The 22,677-nt window shown below is 35.6% G+C and overlaps 1 pseudogene; it reads right to left on the bottom strand.

The window, feature by feature from the left end:
• Positions 1-574: 574 nt before the first annotated feature.
• LOC123241845 lies at positions 575-6,483 on the bottom strand (annotated as a pseudogene).
• Between the last annotated feature and the right edge of the window lie 16,194 nt (positions 6,484-22,677).

The following is a 22,677-nucleotide window of genomic DNA, read 5'->3' as shown; positions in this document are numbered from 1 at the left end:
TTCCTTTTTTTCTGGCATGGACTTCTTTGGAATTCCATGTATCCCTTCTGAGAAAAAGGCTTTGAAAAGCATAAAATATATAGGATTAAAGGGAAACTAATTACATGAAATTAGTTATTCAAATATATTTTAAAAGTTCATGGACTCCAGGTGGGTTAGGATCAGTGTTTTTTCCATTTTCCCCCAGTACAGATTAATTTCCTGATTTTTATAGACATAAAAAATTGGCAATTATGACACCTCTAACTTTGTGTCCTAACTTTTTTTCCCCCATCACTGGGTTACTGAATACTTTTATTCTGCACATAAAATCCACTAAGGATCTGGCCTGCAATTGTAAGTACATGACTCCAGATGTGGCCACAAAGGGGTGGGGGGCAAGGCTGGGGGTGTCACAAAGTAAGGTCTTCCAACAGCACTGGGTAGGTATAGTTCTAATAAAGCAGGGAGAACATCACAGAGGGGAGGGGAGAGGGACACTAAGCAGCACAGGCCCTGGTCTGGTGCTTGGAGCAGACTTCTACTCAGGTGGTTGGTGCCCTCTAGCTCTGGACCCTCTGAGGCATGAAGCAACCTACTGGGCTTTAGAGTTTCTGAAGTTTCTTCCAGCAAACTTAGCCTTGCTCCACAGCTCTTCCTCAATTCTGAGAATCTGATTATACTTGGCCAGAAGCTCAGATTGGCAGGGGACACCACGTCTTGATCTGCCCATCACAGACCCACCACTAGTTCTGCAATGAAGGTATCCTCAGTCTCCCCAGAATGATGAGAAATCATTACTCCCCACCCATTGGACTGGGCCAGCTTGCATGCCTGGAGAGATTTAGTCAACAATCTGGTTCACTTTGAGCAGGAGGCAGTTGCAGGCTTTGATATCCACAGCCTTTTTAATGTGCTTGGGATTGGTCACAGTGAGGTTGTCTCTTACCACCTGGATGCCTGCAGTGGATTTTGTCCAAGCTTCCCAGTCATCCTGGCCAAAGAAATCTTCATTGGACACCACTGGATAATCCTTGATGAAGCCCCGATAGAGGTCCTGGAGAGCCTCAGAAGAGATGTGTCTACTGGAGTAATCAGGGGACTTAAAGTCCAAGTTGTATTTCTCCAATTGGTAGAATTCTGAAGTAGCAGTATCCATGCCAATGACCACTTTATCAGTGTAACCAGTTTTACCAATAATAGTCTTTAGAAGCTCCAGAGCTTCTTTATTCTCCAGGACATTAAGAGCAAAGCCACCCTCATCCCCTTCATTGGTAGCATTCTGTCCATATTTCTGATTAATCACATTCTTCAGGTTGTGGTAGATCTCAGTTCCACTGCTCATGGCCTCCTTGAAGCTTGGTGCCCCAACAGGGGGGATCATGAACTCCTGCATGGCCAGCTTGTTACCAGCAAGGGAGCCACTGTTGATCACGTTGAAGACAGTAGCTGGCAGGACAACTTCTTCATTGTCTGCAAGGTCAGCAATGTATGATTTCTACTGATGAACTCAGAGAACAGAGGCTGAGGGTGGTGTCCTAACTTTTGTCACTATAATCTACTTTGCTGTCCAGATGCATTTCCATATGAAGATGAAAGAAGCTGTGACTATCAAAGGTTAGTGCCACGAAATCTCATTGTTGCATATATTTTTTTTGGTCAGGACAAAGTAAAAAATTTTCCCTAATTGTTTAATGACTTACAAGTAAGTGTCTCATTTCATTATGAAATTAAACCTGAACAACTCTAATATCAGGTTTCGAATTTCTGATTTAGATTAATTCTTATATTTTATAGAGGAGGAAATGGAACCAGAGGCAAAAAATGATTTGTCCTTAGTCACATAGCAAGGTATTGGTAAACTATTCCTGTTTCATTTTACTCTAGGTCAGGGGTTCTTAAACTTGTTAAAATTATTTTTAAACTATATTTCAATATAATTGATTTCCTTTCTAATCCTACATATTTTGTTTTCGGCATATAAAACCATATTTTAAGAAGGGGTCCATAAGCCTTATATTGCCAAATGAGTTCTTGAAGAAAAAAAGATTCTGAATCTTTGCTTCTCTTATGGTTTTAACTCTAGTTTTGCATCTATAGTATTTCTTTCAACCTTGTCATTCATCAAAAAATCAACCCGAAGCTCCACTTGTGTTTTAATACAATGTTCTTCTCTCTGTAAATCTGTTCCTTTATCTATAAAAGGAAGGTAATGATACTTGTATTAACTACCTCATACATTGTTATGAAAAGAGAGTTTTGCACATCTTAAAGTGCTTTTAAAATCCAAAAGCTTTTAAACCATGAACTTCTGCTTAAAAGGATTTCTAAACCTTTATAACTTCTGGAAATCATTCTTTTAATCATTTAGAAGATAAGGTTATAAGCCACTTTTTGGAGTCCTATTTTTTCACTCATGAAATATTGCTGTCAATTGACCCATTTTTTAAATCTGAGAATTCAGAGAATATTTAAATATTTGGAAACTACAGAAATTTCAGATTGAAGGAATATATTTTAGATATGAGAACCATTATTATCTATTCATCTTACTAGTATAATCTTTCTGATCAGAAACTCTCATCATTCCATGTCTTCTCCTACCTCATTCCTTCTAAGCATACTCTACATCCTTAATCTGAACTCCAGATCCTTCACTTCTCTGTTCGGATAGTTCATCCATTGTCCCATTTTGGCCACATTTCCCTTCCTGCACAGTTTTGATATTATAGTTGGCCAGCTCAAATACATATATAACTAGAGATCTAAAGTTATTTTCAATTGAATTCCTTGTACTCTTGTCCTATTGCCAATCAGATCTTGCCAAGACTTAGTTCTGGCTTGATCCCACCATTTGTATTCTCTACTTATACTCCTGTGTTGCAGAGCTTGGCTGCAGAAAGTTACATAACCTTGCTAACCAAGTTAACTCTGAATTTATGCCATCTAGTTGCACCTGGATCTTCATTGCTTCATAGAAATACTCTTAAAAATTTTTATCATTATCATAATAGTTAGAAGAAGTATACATAGATAGTGTGATAGTAAGCTATTTAGGGGTGAAAAAGAGGATAATACTAAGAGAAATGGGGAAAAAAAGTAAAATGAAGTAAACTATATCACATAATTAAGAATGAGTTGGGGGAAGACCAATACAATGGAAGGGAGGAAGTGGTTGGACAGGTAATACTTAAACCTTCCTCCCATTGGAATTGGCTTAGAGTGGAAGAACAGCCAGATTTGTTGGTGTATAGAATTAGCCAGATTTGTTGGTGTATAGAATTGTATCTTACCCTATAGAGAAGTAGAAGGGGAATAAGAAACAGAGTTTGGGGAGGGGAATAATACAAGGGAGGTAGAGTTTAGGGGGCAATCACAAGGTCCTATAGTAAGAGGGATATAAGAAGGGAGGCATAAGGTGAGTAATATAAAGGAGGGGAAAGGGGGAGCAGACTGACTAAAAGCAAAACACTGGAGGAGAGGGAAAGAATGAAAGAAAAAGGTCAGGTTTAAAAGAGGAAGTCAAAATAGAGGGGGATACACAGAGCAGTTATAATTGTGAATATAAATGGGATGAACTCACCCATAAAATGGAAGTAGATAGTAGAATGGTTTAAAAACCAGAATCCTACCATATCTTGTTTTCAAGAAACACACTTGAGGCAGGTAGATATACACAGAGTAAAGGTAAGAGGTTGGAGAGATTCTATTAGGCTGCAGGTGAGACAAAGAAGGTAGGAGTAGTAATCATGACCCCAGAAAAAGCTAAAGTAAAAACAGATTTGATTAAAAGAGATAAAGAAGGTAATTACATATTGATGAAAGGCAGTATAAATAATGATGAAATTTCAGTACTCAACATATATATACCAAATAGTATAGCATTCAGATTTTTAAAGGAGAAATAAAGAAGCTTAAGGAGGAAATAGATAGTAAAACCATACTAGTGGAGGACCTCAACCTTTCCCTATAAGAACTAGACAAATCAAACCACTATGACCAGGTGGGATTATTCAAGGATGGTTTAAGATTAGGAAAATCATCTGCATGATTGACCATACCAACAACCGACCTAACAAAAATCACATGATTGTCTCAATAGATGCAGAAAAAGTCTTTGATAAAACACAATACTCGTTCCTATTGAAAACCTGAGGAAGTATAGGAACAAAAGGGCCTTTCATAAAAATAACAGATAATATTTATTTACAATCTTCGCAAGTATCATCTGCAATAGTGAACAGTTAGAATCCTTCCCAATAAGATCAGAAGTGTGGCAAGGATACCCACTGTCACCATTATTATTTAATATTGTACTAAAATGCTTGTGGTAGCAATTAGAGAAGAAAAATAAATTGAAGGGATTAAAGTAGAAATTGAGGAGACTGTAAGCTATCACTCTTTGCAGATGGTATGATGCTATCCTTAGAGAATCCAAGAAAATCAACTAAAAAGCTAGTGGAAATGATTAATAACAATAGGAAAGTTGCAGGATACAAAATAAATACACACAAATCATTAGCATTTCTATATATTTCCAACAAAACTCAGCAGTAAGAGTTAGAAAGAGAAGCTCCGTTTAAAATCACTCTAGACCAGTGGTTCCCAAACTTTTTTGGCCTACCGCCCCCTTTCCAGAAAAAAATATTACTTAACCCCTGGAAATTAATTTAAAAAAATTTTAATAGCACTTAATAGGAAAGATAAATGCACCTGTGGCCATTACCTCCTCCCTGGATTGCTGCAGCACCCACCAGGGGGCAGTAGTGCCCACTTTGGGAATCACTGCTCTAGACAATATAAAATATTTGGGAATCTATCTGCTAAGACAAACTCAGGAATTATATGAACACAACTACAAAACATTTTTCACACAAATAAAACTAGATCTAAATAATTGGAAAAATTTTAATTTCTTGTGGGGAGGATGAGCTAATATTAAAAAAATGACAATTTTACCCAAATTAATTTACTTATTCAATGCCATACCTATCAAACTACCAAAAACTTTTTTATAGAATTAGAAAAAATTTAACAAAGTTTATCTAGAAGAACAAAAGATCAAAAGTATCAAGGGAACTAATGAAAAAAAATATGAATGATGGTGGCCAAACAGTACTACATCTTAAAGTAGATTATAAAGCAGTGATCATCAAAAAAATATGGTACTGACTAAGGGATAGAAGAGTGGATCATTGTAAGATTTAAATTAATGTTCAATACTTCAAGTATTATTTTTATGAAGTTTATTATCTGACAAAATAGAACCATGTGACTAAGATATCTACCTGCTCAAAAATCCCTGATCCATCAAAGCCATGACAGGAAGGAAAGAGTGAGAGAGGGAACTCCATAAAATTAACATCCTATCTACATCAGCATGTAACAACAGGAAGTGAGTTTAGTGCTGGGAATTGTGGTTTTTCTGGGGATCATAATTTTTAGAGTAACAGATTCATATTACACAGATTGGCCAATATGACAGTAAAGGAAAATAATAAATGTTGGAGGGGATGTGACAAAATTTGGACACTAATGCATTGCTGGTGGGGTTGTGAATTGATCCAACCATGCAGTAAGGCGATTTGGAATTATGCCCAAAGGGCTTTAAAAGAATTCATGTCCTTTGATTGACAAATACCACTACTAGGTTTGTGCCCCAAAGAGGAAAAAAATGTTTGTACAAAAATATTTATAGCTGTGCCCTTTGTGGTGGCAAAAAAATGCAAAATGAAGGGGTGTCCCTTTATTGGAGAGTGGCTGAACAACTTGTGGTATACAGTGGTGATGGAATACAATTGTGCTATAAGGAATGATGAACTGCTTGGTTTCTATAAAAACTGGGAAGACCTCCATGAATTGATGTGGAGTGAAATGAGCAGAACCAGGAGAATATTGTACACATAAACTGAAACATTGTGGAATAATCAAATGTAATTAACTTTGCTACTAATAGCAATTCAATGATCCAGAACAATCCTGAAGGACTTATGAAAAAGAATGCTATTCATATCAAGAGAAAGAACTGTGGGAGTAGAAATGCAGAAGAAAAACATATGATTTATCACTTATTTATACGGTTATAAGATTTGGGGTTTTGTTTTTAAAAGATTACTCTATTATAAAAATGAATAATATTGAAATAGATATTGAGTATTAATACAGATATCACTCAGTGGAATTGTTTGTCAGTTCTGGTAGGGGGAGGGAAGAGGAAGGAGGGAAAATGAATCATGTAACCATGGAAAAATACTTAAAAATTAAAAAGAGAAAGAGAAAAAATATAATTAAAAAACTAAATAATAAAAAAACATTAAAAAACCCCAAATATCCTTATCCTACCATCCCCTAAAGCTCTTGTACTTCATCTCTTTCCCCTTATACAGTCAAATTCTTTTTAAAAGAAGTAAAAAGGGTTATTTAAACTTGCCTCCATTTTCTTACCTTTTGTTTACTTCTCAACACAATCTGGTTTCCAACTTCATCGCTAAACTGAAACTGCATTCTCCAAGGTTTAAATTCACTAGTTATAGGCTAAATTCACTTGTCATTTTTCAGACATCCTTCTATTTAACTTTTCTGAAGCCTTTGATACTTTTTTGTGTCTCTGCTCCTGATGCTTATCCTTCCTCTTTCTATTCCTTAGTTCTCGTTTGAGTTTTCTTTGAGGGATCACTATTCTTTTCCCTTTCCTTAGACATAGATAAGCCCCACATCTCTGTCTTCCACCCTCTGTTCATCTTGCGCAGTCCTCAATTATCTCCACAGCTCCCACAGGTTTAATTATATACAGATTTATATATCCTACTCTTGTTCTTCTGAACTTAGTTATATGCCACATGTATGATGCAGCATAAAAATTCATTGTCGCTCTTATGGCTATTATTGTTATTTTTATCATTATGTGTCCTTTATTCACAGGGGCATCAGAAGAATACAACTGTTTATGAAGTATTTAAATTTCCTTACAGAAAAAGTGGTATTATGTAAATTAAGGGAAATTCATAATGTTTCTTGGGTCACTTTATTCCCTTCTCATTGCATAATTGTTTCATATGTTATGTTTCCTCATACTATTTTAACGGCAAAAGGAATAATACTCCCACCAGTTCCTCTCTATGGCCATTTTCATTGAAATTTACTTGCATGAATTCTTCCATGATACTTAGCCTAAATCATCTTCTCACTTACTTTCTTCCCATTATTTCCCTTTGATCCTTCCTGTATAATTCCTCCCCCTCACTGCTTTTCAGGCTCAATGAAATTCAGTACACTTCTAATCTTTCCTCATGAATTGTACTTTGCCAACTGTAGTTATTTAGTTTTACTTATTTGTTTTCTATATTCTATAAGTCATTTTATTTTTTTCTTCTGAAGGTTTTAGATCTTTTTTTTATTAGGAATTTTAAAAATAATTTAATTTTTTAATGTTTTCTTTTTAGAAAACATTTCCTCAGTAACCACTCTGTTCAAGATATACTGTTAAATATTGGGGAATAAAAGATAAGCAAGATCCCACCTCTGTTTTCAAGGAGCCTCCACTTTACTAGAAGAGATAAGACATGTGGCCAAATTGTTGTGCCACAAAGTAGCATGAGAGAAGTACTTTAGAGGAGATAGAAGAAGAGTACTTGAGTAGTATAAAGGATTTAGAAAGTACTTTTCATTGTGGTAATCAGGAAAGGTTTCCCAGATCAGATGGTATTTGATCTGATCCTTAAAAGATGAACAGGCATTGGGTAGGCAAAGATTTGGAGAAAGAGCCTTTCAAATAGAAAAGGGGAAGTTATAGATAGGCGGATCTTGATTCAAAGACAGAAATTAGATCTACCTGAAAGTGGAATGGGCTCCTTATGGGTAAGAACTCAACCAGAGGCCAGATGCCCACTTACTTGTTAGGAATACTGTAGGTGGAGTTCATGATTTGAATTAGGGTTAGATACCTTTGAGATTCATCTCTAACCTAAGTCTATGATTCTGAGAGGAAAAACAGAGTAATGAAAACTCATGGCATAGTCAGGCAATAATAAATAGTTTAATTTGTTTGGAAAATTCACTATAAAATTAGGAAAATCATTTAAACTCCCTATATCATGAGACAGTAGTGAAGAAAACATTCTATAGACTGTGAAGTATTATATAGATATGATCATTAAAATTAATTGGATAGAATTCAAATGAATTAAATGAGATGAGCACAGTAGGATTGAGCAGGAGAACCACAAATCATTAGGAGGATCCTTCAGTCGATTTGATGGAATGATAGAGAATGGATTTCTCTGCAATTAGACATTTGCTTCATCTTCTTGCTAAGGGACATGAACACTAGGTTCCTGGCTGAAGATGACATAGAAAATTCCTCTGATTAGATCCCATTTACTTAGCATGCCTCCTAATGATTAATTGCTGAGACTCAAGGGCATTAATTGTTGTCAAGGAACTGATCCCTCTATTGTCCAGAACATCCAGGCTTCCTCTTTTTATACTTAAATTTTCACTCCTTTCCCTCTCTGTTCTCCTCTCACCCCTGATGTCCCCCTGGTTACCCCTGCACTAGGTAGCAAAGGCATCTTAAAAAAGTACATGAAGAAGAAGTGCACAGCCATGAGAAATATGGGTTTGCATGTAGCCTCAGGATGGAGTTCCCAGACCTCTCTATTTCCTGACTGCCTTGCTCTGACCCTTTCTCTTTCCTTTTCTTAATACATGTCAGAGATTAGTTCCTGAGAAGAGACATTTCTAGATTTTTTGTTATGTTATTGGATAAACCTTAGCTTGAGAGTTCCTGAGTTAAGCACTGGAGCACACAGAAATATTTCCTTAACAACACAGTTCTCAAAGACAGGATGAATAATGGAAGGATCTTGTAGCTAAAGAACCAAAGATATTTGAATTGAAGCCAGGAGATTTGGCTCCTGCACCCCATGATAATAGCTGTGAAGTACTTGGGTAGCAAAGTTCTAAACTTAATCCCCAGATAAGGTTCTTCCTTCCAGGAAAGCCTAATAAATGCAATTGCTTTCTTGAATATTTTATCTTAGTTCATGTATACTTTTGAGACCTTTGCATTTTGCATATTTTCTGCAATAAAGTAAATTAAAAGACAGAAAGAAATTTGAAATTGAAAGTAAAAAATTAATATCTTAAAATTTTCATCACCTACTCATTAACCTACTGGCAATGAGTCTCTCCATACTCTCTAGCTTGTCCTTGGTCATCAGCCACAATTTATCATTTTGACCTTTCTAGGTTGATAGAACCTGCCAGAGGTTACCTTATATTGAGGGAGGACCTTATATTCAGAAGACTGAGGAACTCTACATTGTGATGAGGAATTAGAATAATATTTGTATGGTTCCCCATTGCCTACTAAATAAAACAAGTTCTTAAGACTGGTCATTCAAGGCCTTCCACAATATTATTTCACCCAAGCACTAGCCTATAAAAATGACATAATACTCACATTGCATATTGATTGGCTTGTGGGAGAGGACCCTATTACTCACATATGGATAAATTCTATGGGGGGAAAACTAGTAATTAAACTTTGTTTGGGGTATTTCTCTGGAATTTTCCTTCTGGATAGGAGAAGAGTCAAAGAGAAAAAAATTGTGACCCCTTTGGGGTCAGGTGTCTAAGATCCAATCGAAGCTTATGTGTGTCCAGAGACCCTTGGAAATGGGGCTGGGCCATAGTGTGCAAAAATTATATAAAGTCTTTTGTAAACCATATGGTTCCAGATAAATATCAGTTATGGTAACAATAAAGATGATGGTAAAGGGTAATGATGCATAAAGGGGAACAATGAAAATTAATGTGACTTATTTAATGATGTACTTCTAGGGAGCTATGATCTTATCCTTATGAGTATATCCTATTGCCTGGAAGAAAATGTCTGAAGAGGTATGCCATATATTAATTAAATGTTTAGTATGCATAAAGGGAATGATATACTTGCTAGGGAGATACAAAATTTAGATAACACACACCTCTTTCTTTTAAGGAATTTATTATCTAGTACTTATAAGAATATAGTTGGATGGATGAACTGTCAGTTTATATACTTTGGTCAGGCGTTGTGGACAGATGATGTAGGCCCAAAATTGATGGATTGAATGAGGAAAATAGTATATTAGAATGGGTTACATGGGCTAATTACAAGTACCTTTAAAGATTCCAAATAACTACAAAGCATCAAAGCTCCCAGTTTTGACAGTGATATTTTCCTAATGATGCTTTGTTCCTAAATTGTGAGAATCTTTAAAAAATGTATTCAGATCAACTAAAGGGCAAATGAGAGATGCACAATTGGTGTAAGTAGATTTAATCATATTACTCATGATGAATTTTCCCTCAAGAAGTGACAAAAATACATAATTGAGAAAATTATCATTGAAAAAAGAAGCAGGCTGGTCCAATAGTTAAGTGAAGGATAATAGATGGACAACATTGGTATCCATGAAATGTTAATAGAAACAGAGAAACTTTTTTAATGTGTTGGGTAGGTACTTGATGATGTTAAGTGTTATGAGACTTAAACTAATAATTATGTCTCATTTCAGAAGAAGGAATCACAAAATAGCCACTGTACAGTGCTGTGAAGAACAAAGTCAAGGAAACCAACCAATCCTGGTGAGATTATTGAGAATCTGCACCAAGACAGAAGACTTGTTTTGAGGTTCAAGGAAGTGGCTGTTTGACAATGCCAGACAAAGGATTTCCCCATGCCAGATTTCAGGAAAAGTACCTGTTTGGCTGCCATTTTGGCTCTCCTCTCCCTGAGAGTGATGGTAAAATGAGACCAGGGAATCTTATTTCCCTTTTGTTTCAAAATCTAGTCCTTTTCTTTCTTTTATAATATGGCAATTTTCTGTAGTCCTGGCTGCCAATGGGTAAGTGCTACATTGTTACAATTATCCTACAGGCTTGCAGGACATAAATTACTTTAATTGGGTCCCGATTCAAGGACCTGTTATGGGCTTATATTGATTACTTAGAATTTTATATACATAGATTTTGATATGTTTTTCCCCCAAATTTTGACAATTGATTCATATACCCTCATAACTAAGCTATGTATTGTGGGGTGATTCTGATTTTTGCATAATTGTCATAAATTCAAGATTAATTTTTTTCTTGTTTGAGAGTAATTTCAGCAAAAGAAGCTCATTAACTCCCTGAATTGAGAAAGTAAACTGTTTGGAGAAGGTGCCATGGGGAAGCCCGCAGAAGCCATACACTGCATTGGGAGATCCAGAATGTACTTTGGGATGTAATGAATTGAACTGAAGGGGATTTAACACATTTATTTTGACTGTAAACTTTTATGCCAAAGGGTATTTTCCCCTAATTGTTTTTTTGTCAATGTGCCTACCAATAATTTTGTTCTCTTTCTCTTTTATTTCTCTCATATCTCCAATTGTTGTAATTTCTTATTAGATAGTGCGATATTGTATGCACCTTTTGTAAGAGATATAACCTGGTTATTTGTAAGGATCATTGGGGAGATTAGACATGTAGATCTGGGAGATTTCAACATGCTCATCTCCCAGTAGAATCACAGTGGGGATTGTGATGATAGAAACCACTCCTTAAGTTTGTCTTACTCCACTCTCCATTTTTGCATGCATATGGAGCAGAACTTAGGGGCATGGACAATAAGAGGTGTGGGGTGGAGCTTTCTCTCTCTCTCACTCTCAAGATTGCTACTTGAGGGCTTTGGCAGGCTAAGTGGCTCAGTGGGTTTGGGATTTTGGCTTAAGTATTTTTCTAGATAAGTGAGATTTTTTTGACCCCTTCCTTCATTTCCCTTTTTCTTATATCTCCATTTTTATTAAAATTACATTGTTAGGTGCTACTAATGGACTCTTGACTTGAGAGTAAATTTTATAACAGCAACCACAATATTTTATTAATATTACATTAAATTTTTTTATTTTCATTTATAATAATGAAAATTTATGGAAAGACATGAACTAGAATTATGGTAGGATGAAAGGGCATGGTAGATAGGCTATGATCTGCACTAGTGGAGAGAGTATCCACTCCAGTAAGATAATAGAGCCTACCAAGTTTTGGGAAATAATTGAAGACTTTTGAGCAGAGGAGTATGCTTTAGGACAATTAAGGTGCCAGTGTAATATGGGATGATTAGAGGTAGGGAGTTAAGAGTTATGAGGTTTTCATAATAGTTTAGGTGGTAGGGAAATGAAAATTGGCCCTTTTTTAGATGTCTAGAATAAGTCTAAAAGAAAAGGAAGTGTTACTTCTTATTTCATTTGGACCGTCCCTACAAAAACTGCCTATATATGTTTCCATTTACCCTCTCTTGTTTTCTCAGGGGCCACATCACTTATATGATTTATTAAATGCTGTCACTTAAATAAATCTGCTAAAAGGATGCCCATATGTCTGTCACCTTACTTTGTCTATTTGTCCCCAATGTGTGTCCTTGCATTTTCTTCTGGAATAAATCTTGTTGTTATTCTTGGACCATATTTCCATAATCTTTTATCTCTAGTTATTTGAGTCTACTTACCTCTGCTCTCTAGAAATATTTTGCTCACTAGTAAAGATGTTGAGTAAGATTATGGCAAAACTCATTATTCTTTGTTTATAGCCCCCCAGGAAGATATTAGTTTTTAGGTATCTGTTTCCATTCAGGCTTCTTTAAACTCATTTTTCAAGTTTAGTGAGAGATTTATTGAGATTCAAGATATAGATAGAAAACTAGCTGTGTTTCATCCAGATAATAATTTAGTTAAAAACCCAACAAGTAAACTAATCATTAGTCGCTAGAACTTTCAGTATTTGTCAAAGGCAACAGCCTGTTAATATTATATAAGGCAGGTAATAGATGATGATCTAAAAAATGAATAAAGAGATTCAAAACCCAGGTACTGTGTTGAGAGAAAAAGATGATAAGAAATGACCCTTTTAAAATGTCTCCCTTTCAGTTTGGATATTTAAATGGTTTGTTATTTTATCTATTTGTGTATATGTATATACATATACATATATATGTACTGATATACAGAAAACTATACCTATTTAAACATTTTTAAAACATATAACTAAGTACAATTCTTAGTTGTTTTTGACTCTCTGTGACTCTACTTGGGGTTTTCTTGGCCAAGATACTAAAGTGGTTTTCCATTTCCTTCTTCAGCTCATTTTACAGATGAGGAGCTGAGACAAATTGGATTAAATGTCTTGGCCAGGGTCACATAGCTAGTGAGTGTGTGAAGCCAGATTTGAACTTATAAACCTAAAAATCTTCCTAATTTTAAACCCAGTGTTCCTATTTACTGTGCCACCTAGCTTCCCCTCTATACTGTATCCCTCTATCTTGCCCAGGATGGAAAGGCTGAGATTACTAATGCTCTTGGTCTCAAACTGTTCATTATGGGAACTTTAACTTATTCTCTCACCAACTGGCTACTCTTTAGGCAACCTGGTGGCCCCCTGACCTTAAGGGCTCATCACATCAATGTCAAATTTATTAAGACACTATGTTGGCTTAGCTCACTGCAGCTCAGAACTCCCAAACTCAAGAGCCTAAGGAGTACTTGGGATTATAGGCATCTGTGACCATATCTGAATAGATTTTTATTCTTAAAAGTTTTTCATTTTTGTTGGAGCTTAAATTTATTATTTGATTTATATACCCAATTTGTTGGAGTTGGAACTGAAATCAGATTTCCCATAAACATTAAAATTTGGAGAAATTGTTATTGGCTTTGCCTACCTTTTCTATCTCTCTGCTATCACTGAAGCAATATGAATGCAATGGAAAGAATGGTGCATGTGGAACTAAAGGACCTTGGTTTGAATCCTGACTCTTTTATGTACCATTTCAATGAACAAATTTCTTTATCTCTCTGCCTCTCAGTTTCCTCAACTTTAAAATTAGGTGCTTGGATATGGTAACCTCTAAAGTCCTTCGCATCTCTAAATCAGTTATACTCCTCAACCCTCTGACTTCAATGTTTGCCTATGTATATTCTTCAGAGACTAAAAGTGATATGGCAGTCATCCTCTTCCAACATCTCTTTTCATATGCTATCTGTTTTTATCTGTATTCTCTTACTATTAAAAATAGTGAAGCTTTTTTTTTACATTATTGTTATTTTTCAATAATCTGCTCCCACTAAAATTTCCTTGGAATAAAGAAAAACAGTTAAGTAAAACAAATTGACAAAAAGTATCTGACAGTATATTAAGATCATTGTATATCCTTTTGCTTTATTGAGAAGAGGAACATATTTTTCTTCATTAATCCTTTAATGTTGAGAGTAGTCATGATATTGATTTGAATTTTGATGTCCTTTAGTATTGTTTTCCTTTATAATACTGTAGTCATCATGGATGTTATCTTCTTTCTCTTTTTTGCTCTATTTGGCTGAGTCAGGTCTTCCTAAGTTCCTCTTGATTTCTTATATTCATTTTTACTTATTGTATAACAATATTTATTCCATTCACATATCATAACTTGTTGTGCTATTGCATGATTGATGGGACTTCACTTTGTTTCCAGGAATTTTTTCTACTGAAAAAATACTTCTCTGAATGAATGAATAAAAAATATTTTGTAAGAAATTATTGTGTATGCCAGGTGAACAGAAAGTTTCCTATTGTTAAAAATAAGTACATTTGCTTATGCAAACTTCAAAGATGGTCATCATAGTTAGTATCTTCCATAAAACTGGATTTGTTGTCATAAGATATACACTTGAGTTCTAGGTCATATGATCTAGGTCAATATAATATGTTATGATAGTCTGAATATATTAGACTTGTTGAATAAAATTTGGGGGCTTATAAGACTTGAAATATAAGGTTATTAGAAAAACAACTGAGATGATGGGTGAATTTCCAGTTTGTATATAGGCACTCCAAGGTTGTAAAGATACAATAGATACATGAGCATTTGTGTTTGTCTTCCTTATGACCACCAGGTTCATAAGCTTATTGAATTTTCTTGGATTAGATAGGTAAAATTGTATAGTATGCCCAAGTCTACATGGTGTGGTGGAAAGAGTGCTAGATTTGGAGTAAGCAGATTGAATTCTGCTTCTTACATCTATTATCTGTGTGACATTGGGCTAAATAATTAACCTTTTTGTGCCCATTTCTTCATCTGTTAGATAAATGGATTGCCATCTCTTAGATGGTCTCTAAGCCTTCTTGCAACTCTAAATGTGTCATCCTACAAGATCATGTATTTCAGAGTACCAAAGAATGTGAGTCCTGGTGGGAATGGGCTCCTTTGACTTCCCTGAAACCCTGGGTGGCATTTTAGTCTAGTAGTAGCATCCACGTTTGACTGCATTGCATATGTATTACATATGTATCCTTGTTAAAGTCTTTCACTTGGGTTTCTTTTTGATAAAAAATATAGTGAGGTAAGTTTTCTTAGGAAAAAAAAAACCACATTGATTCTTTAACCTTGTGTCCATTGCCAAGAAGGATGAATGAATGAAGGAAACAGGGGCTCCCAATAAGAATTCCTGAGGCAATATGAGACTATATATTGATTTCTTGGGATCTGTGAATTTACATATGAATCCAAGAATAAGCAAACATACATTTTTATACTTAATTTATTAGGTATCTCATATATTAAGGTAATACTACTATGATTAATATAACTTTTATTTTAAAATATTTGAATTTATATTTATATTATATTATAACACTGTATATTATTATATATACTATTTTACATTAATATAATTCACATATAATAATGTGTAATATAATATAATTAATAGTAATATAATTTTAAAGCTTCGCTGGACTCATGGTAGCTTTTTTGCTATCTTTTTTTCTTAATTGTTGGATACTACATACTATTATGTTAGGGCCCATGAAAATGATCAACAAAAAAAAATATTTTTTAAATATCCATGATGGTGGGGAATCATTGAAATAGGACCTCCTACTAGAATAAGACATCAAGAGTTAAAAAACCCTATTTTCATCAGAGTTCTCAATAACTGTTTTTCTCCAGGTGTCTGAATAGCTTATTAATACTTGTAACTCAGAGAATCTTCCCACCCCTTCCCCCAATATTTGTTCCTTTGCCCTGCAAGGATTTGAAGTGCTGATATCTTTGAGTTCTGACAGTTCCTTACTGTGACAGCTGTCAGGATTTGACAGAGAACCCCGTCTGAGGAACAGTGATCAGACTCTTGAGAAGCTGAAATCTTTTTCATATCAAAATGAGAAATAACAGTGATAGTGTTTGGGAGAATGCCCTGGCAAATAGTCGTTCTCTTATTTTACTCTTAAATGAACTAATGATATAATAAGGACTCACAGCTGCATTGTATTTCTTCTCTGTTCAATTGTTTTTCAGTTGTATCTAACACTTTGTGTCTCCCATTGGGATTTTCTTGTGAAAGATATGGGAATGGTTTGCAAGTTCCTTTTCCAGATCATTTTACAGATGAGGAAACAGAAACAAACGGGGTTAAGTAACTTGCCCAGGGTCACATAGTGGCATCCCTATGAAGTAGGTGTTATCATTATTCCCACTTTGCAGAGCAAAAACAAAACAAAACAAAACAAAGGCTCACATATTAAGGAATTTCCCCAGTTTGCCAGTTAATAAGTATTTAATGTAGCATTCAAACCCAGGTCTTTTTGTCTAAATTCAGCTTTTATATCCTATGCCACCCTGACACTATCTATCTAATATCTTGGATCTTTGGAACCTAGAAGAGTCCTTGGTATAGTACAGGTACTTGTGGATTGATTTATTTGTAAACATTGTTTTCTCTTTCAGAAATGCTAAGTGGACCAGGGGTAGGATAGTTGCTAAAAGAACATTTTAAATTTTCTTAGGAAATCAGATACTATAAAAAAATCCCCCATAACACCACTCCCAATCCACTTTCTGCACAGTGTCTGGGACTTACAAAACATTTTTGTGCTTGCCCAAAATATGTTAATAACACAAAGTGATGCACATTATTGGAAACAAGTTGGGAAGATTTTTTTTAAATCACAAAATAAGAATTTACATTTTTTCAACATCAACAATATGTTCGAGTTTGACTTGAAAAAAATGAAGGATGATTGAATCATTGAGGAGAGACCACATCCGAATTATATTTACTTTTGTGTCCCACTTCCTGAAATATCGAGTAATCTCCCAATTTGCAGCAATAAAAGAACTAGAATAGCTTATGCCTCTATGGCATTAAGTGAGCACATAAGTTTCTTTGCCAGAGCTTCCCCAAACTCAGGAAGAAATGTAAATCTGAAGCTCTGTTTTTCCTTGACCACATTTATTTAGATCTCAAGAGAAGTAGAGATTGAGTAGGTATTAGACCAATTTGTAGTAAATGTAATTCTCTGATTGTCAGTCATTGAGCGGAGAAGGGGCCATTAAATATATATGTACATATATTCTCCTTTATATTTTAGTGACTTGGCCTTTGTTATATTAGCAGTGATTTTTATTGGTTGTCCAGGCAACCTGCTTTGCACATTTACTCTTAAAGAAACACCATGGCTTTATTTAATACAGCCAATATGTTGTCTTTGGCAGTTTGCACTGCTTGTGTCGACTCAGTGCTCTAGCTTGTCTTCCTGCTGTAGCATTTATCAGCCATCGCTGAGCAGTAATGTGTTCCATTTGCTTGGGTTTTTTGTTTGGTTATTTGTAGGTATAGGGACCATTTAAAGGAGGAGGAACATCTTTATATTTCATCACTAGTGTTCTGCAATTTTAACAAGAAGTGACTTTCCAGAGGATTTTATTGGTTGCTTCCAACACAAATGAAATCATTTGCCAAGGTTTCCTCTGAGGTCCCTTCTGGAACTCTCCTTTAAAAAAACATTCCTCTGGGTAATATTAAGTTTTCCCCAAATCTTTGGCTTTTCACGCACTCTTTATCACACATTAATGATGCTCTTTGTTCTGTTTCAAAACACGGTTTTAGCAACAGTCTCTTCATAAGATAGCTAATCCATTTTTAGGTCACTTTATACCAGGCTTTTAACAAGTGAGGCAGGGAGAAATGAGGTAAGATACCATCTCTTCTCTCTGCAGGGGGGTTTAAAAGCATCCCTTTGCTGATCATTGGACTTGCTTCAAAGGACCATGTCACTTTACAACCATCTAATTGTCTTACCTTCAGCCCAAATGATACCCAAGTTTTCCCTCATCTATTTTTGGGAGTCATTTGAAGGATCATTTTATACCAATCACAACTGTTATATTTGTGCTAAAAAAGATTGAACAAGGATGCCACTGTAGCAAAGTAATCTATTTTCATTTATTCTGTTCTGTCCATTCAATTCAAGCATTTATTCTGTGCAAGGCATTGGGAAATGATGAAGCTAAAGTTTCGCTTCATGGAATACACAGCCAGTGGGAGGAATGCAAACTGAGTCAGTGAAGTGATTCAATGTGAAGTCCCTGGAATACACACCAACCATCCTATTAGAGATTAAGCCTCTAAAGAGTTTTTGTAAGAGATGAGTGAGAGAATTTTTTTTTGACTCAATCACCGTGTAAAAGGATAGTGACCCAAAGGAGTACAATGAGACACAATGCTATTGCTTTGTGAACTGAGAAGATAATTAGGGGAAATCTTTGTGGAACATAATAGAGGAGAAGGAAATTAAGTTATTGTTCTCTAGTCTGTTGTTTCTTGATTTCACATCCCACTGCCTGTTTGACCTAGGACATAGTTACTTAAATTCCCTGGATCTCAGTTTTCTCATCTGTAAAATGACTCGGTTGAACTAGATGCCTTCCAAGTTCTCTTCCATCTCTAAATTTATGATTCTCTTATCCCATGATTTTTTTTTGAGTTCATCTCCCTCTTCATATTATGCCTTTGCTCCTTTCTTCTCCTTTAGGTGAGAATGAGGCTGCCTGATTGTACGTGGGAATAGGGGATGACGTACTTGATATTTATGTGAGAAGATTATACATGCAGATTATATACAGAGATAAAGCACATCACTATATAACAGCAAACGCTAATATATGAAAAACTGAAACATGAAATTGAGTAATTTTTGCGCTATGTCAAGCACCATAAAAGACAGGTGTTTTTCAGTCTTGTCCAACTCTTTGTGACCCCATTTGGGGTTTTCTTGGCAAATGTACTAGAGTGATTTGCCATTTCCTCCTCCAGCTCATTTTATAAATGAGGAGACTGAAGGCAAACAGAGTAAAGTGATTTGTCTAGGGTCACACAACTAATAAGTGTCTGAGGCCAGATTTGAACTCACAGAAATGAATCTCCTAGACTCCAGGCCCAGTGCTCTATCCATTGTACTACCTAGCTCCCCTTCTCTAGCTTCCTTTAACTATTCCCTTCATTTAGCATCTGTTCTTTCTTTCATCTCTGGCTCTTGTCTTCAGAGTATTGACCTAAAGACACCCTTTTTTCATTCGGGAGAGATAAAAGCCAGAAGACTTTATGATCAAAAATCTATAAAATGATGAAGTGTATGGATAGATTAAAGAGACATTAATTGGCTAACTTCCCAAATATAAGTACTGGGCTGCATCCCTTGAGGCTTGGAGGAAGTAAATTGGCAAATTCAGAGCCAAGATAAGAAAGCAGTATTTCACATTAGGCAGCAAATGAGGAAATGAAGATGCAATTAATTTGTAAAAGTAAAACTACTGCTGGCTTTTGCTTGGATCATGCCCTGTACCTAGAATAAACTTCCTCTTCCCCTTCCCAATCTTTGCCTCTGTCCATTATTTAAAATTTCTTTCCTCATTCAAGACCCAACTTAGGTGTCCTCAAAGGAACCTTCTCTGACTTCCCATCAGTAACATGAAAGTGACCTGTCCTTCCTTGAATAGGCTGATTTAGACTTTGTACTCATTTCACTTTCCTTTGTATCAATATTATTATTTGTACCCAGGGACTGATAGCCCATGAGAGCAAATTTTTATGTCAAGTTTCATCTTGATAACCCCAGAACCTAACACAATGACTTTCACATGGAGGGCATGTAATTAATGTTTGTTGAATTGATTAAAGTTTTTTGGTTTTGGTTCAAACCTGTGATTTCATGAACTTAGGAAAGCTCCCTCACGAGGGAGCTCTCCTCTCCTGAATGTAATCTCTTTGTAAGTTATAGTCTTAGAGAATTGTGTGAGGGCACTTAGAGGTTAGATGACTTGTCCAAAATCACACAGGATGACCATGACATAATAATAAGAAGCATTTATATGGTGCCCATGTGCTATATAACAGTACTATGTGCTACGAACTTTATAAGTATTATCTCATTTGATATTCCTAACAATGCTATTATTAGTCACTTTTTACACTTGAGGAAACTGAGGCAGATAGGGATTAAGGTTTTTTTTCCTCAGGATCAGACAGCCAGTAAGTGTCTGATGCCAGATTTGAAGTTAGATTAGGTCTTCCTTGCTCCAAGCTTGGTGCTCTATTCATTGCCTCTTCTAGCTGTGAGATCTGAAACTAGGTGGTCTTCTTGACTCTGAGGCTAGTTCTTGTGCTGCTTCACCCATAGACAATGAAGCAGTCCTGCAAACCATTCATTGTTTATCCTTCATTTTGAAAAGAACCAATGACATCATGGGGTGATGTCTTGAGTTGCTCATAAATTGGATTTAAGTGAGGCAAAGTTGTACAAAGTCGCCAGTGTCATTTTCTCTTTCACAGTCATCAAAGTCCAGTGGCAAGAAAAAAGTCAAGACAACCAATCCTGGTATGCAGTGGATTACCGTGGCATTTTCGATATCATTCCAAGCTCTAGTTGTTCTAAAGTTTCTGCTTTAGCTGCCTTCATGGCCATTGGAATAAATTATTTTCATCTACTCATTTTTCTGGGGGAAGTCTTCATACACTTGGGGTAGGCATCCCCCTAAATCACCTTTTTTAAGTTTTAAGCTCTGTCAATTACCCTCAAAATGGATTAGACCATCTGCCATGACTGTATTACAGGATGTGGCCAGTATGCATAATATAGCTTCTTGGAGCCACAGATAGGAATGAGTGAAGGGTGGACACCAAAGGTGAATGAACAGCTTTGAAAAGGGCTCAGCAAGTCTTCATGCCAGTGGTGTTAATCCTCCCTGCACTCCCCATCCACCTCTTGCTGTCTCATCCATATACAATGAGCAGAAAAAGTTATATAGCTGCAAACTATTATTAATACAAAGAAAACAAGGTATTACCACAAAACCCATCTGGGAATAACTGCGATCATTCAAGCCTGTCTTTTATAGTGTCCAGAATGATGCTAGACATGGAGCAAAAATTACCTGTTTCATGTTTCAATTTTCTCTGTATTAAAGTTTGCTGCTATATGGTGACATTCCTTATCTAGGTATATGACCTGCATATATAATCTTCTCACACACGAGTATATCATCCCTTACTCTCATACACAGTGGGGCAGGAGATGCTATAGAGCTATAAATGATTATGGAGAAAAATACAATTAAAATACCAAGAAATCAATTTCTTTTAATTGCCAGCATAAATGAAACATCTTGTCTGTGAATAACTTTTAAAATTTAGCCTTACTCTGTGTACATATCAATGAACATATATATGCACATATATATTTCTGTACATAAGATGTGAATAAAATATGTACAGTTACACACATCCATGTTTATTTATACATGTTTAAACCACATATATGATTTAACTTGGGGAGCTCCTATTAAGAAAGCTCATCCTAACAATGTGGATTTGTTCCCACACTGCACTTTACTCTGTCTCAGAGCTGGTTCTCTATCTTATACTCCATGGACTCCTTTAGGAAGGGAGGGAGCTTTCAGGGGGTTACAAACTTGGATAGGGAAGAGATTGCATCTTATATTTTTACTAACTTCTAATGAAAATCAACCATTTTCTCCAAATTATTTTAAAATATCATTCTAATGAACTGGAGGAATTCCATGTGAACTGGAATGACCTCCAGGAATTGATTCAAAGTGAAGGGAGCAGACCCAGGAGAACCTTATATACAGAGACTGATACACTGTGGTACAATAGAATGTAATGGTTGTCTGTACTAGCAGCAATGCAATGACCCAGGACAATTCTGAGAGATTTATGAGAAATAATGCTATCCACATCCAGAGACAGAATTGTGGGAGCAGAAACACAGAAGAAAAACATATGATTGATCACATGGTTCAATGGGGATATGATTAGGGTTTTGTTGTTAAATGATCACTCTTTTGCAAATATGAATAACATGGAAATAGGTTTTGAAGAATGACACATGCATAGCCCAAGAGAATGGCTTATCAGCTCCAGGAGTGGGGAGGAAAAGTGGTGGTGGGGGAATCATGAATCATGTTACCATGGAAAAATATCCTAAATAAATAAATTAATTAAAATATATTATTCTAAGAGGGAGTCATTAAGCTTTACCAGGATTGCCAAAAGGGTTCTTCATAGACAAAAAAAAATAAGAATCTCTATTTTAAAAAGTTGCATAGGGTCAGATTCACCCAGAGAGGTTGGGTTTGAACCCAGTTCTTCCTCATTCTGAAACCATCCTTCCAGGCACCACATTAATACATGTGTATATTTATACCAATGTACATACATTGTGTAATACTCATAGAGGCATACATACATATATATGTATGTCCTTTGTATTCTTCGGTTGTTTTTAGTCATGTATGACTTTGTGACCTCATTCGAGATTTTCTTGATAGAAAACAAG

The sequence above is a fragment of the Gracilinanus agilis genome, chromosome 3, assembly GCF_016433145.1.
Source record: "Gracilinanus agilis isolate LMUSP501 chromosome 3, AgileGrace, whole genome shotgun sequence".
In the NCBI taxonomy this organism is placed as follows: Eukaryota; Metazoa; Chordata; class Mammalia; order Didelphimorphia; family Didelphidae; genus Gracilinanus; species Gracilinanus agilis.
Note: the sequence above shows the minus strand (reverse complement) of the source record. Positions and strands in the feature narration are given on the sequence as shown.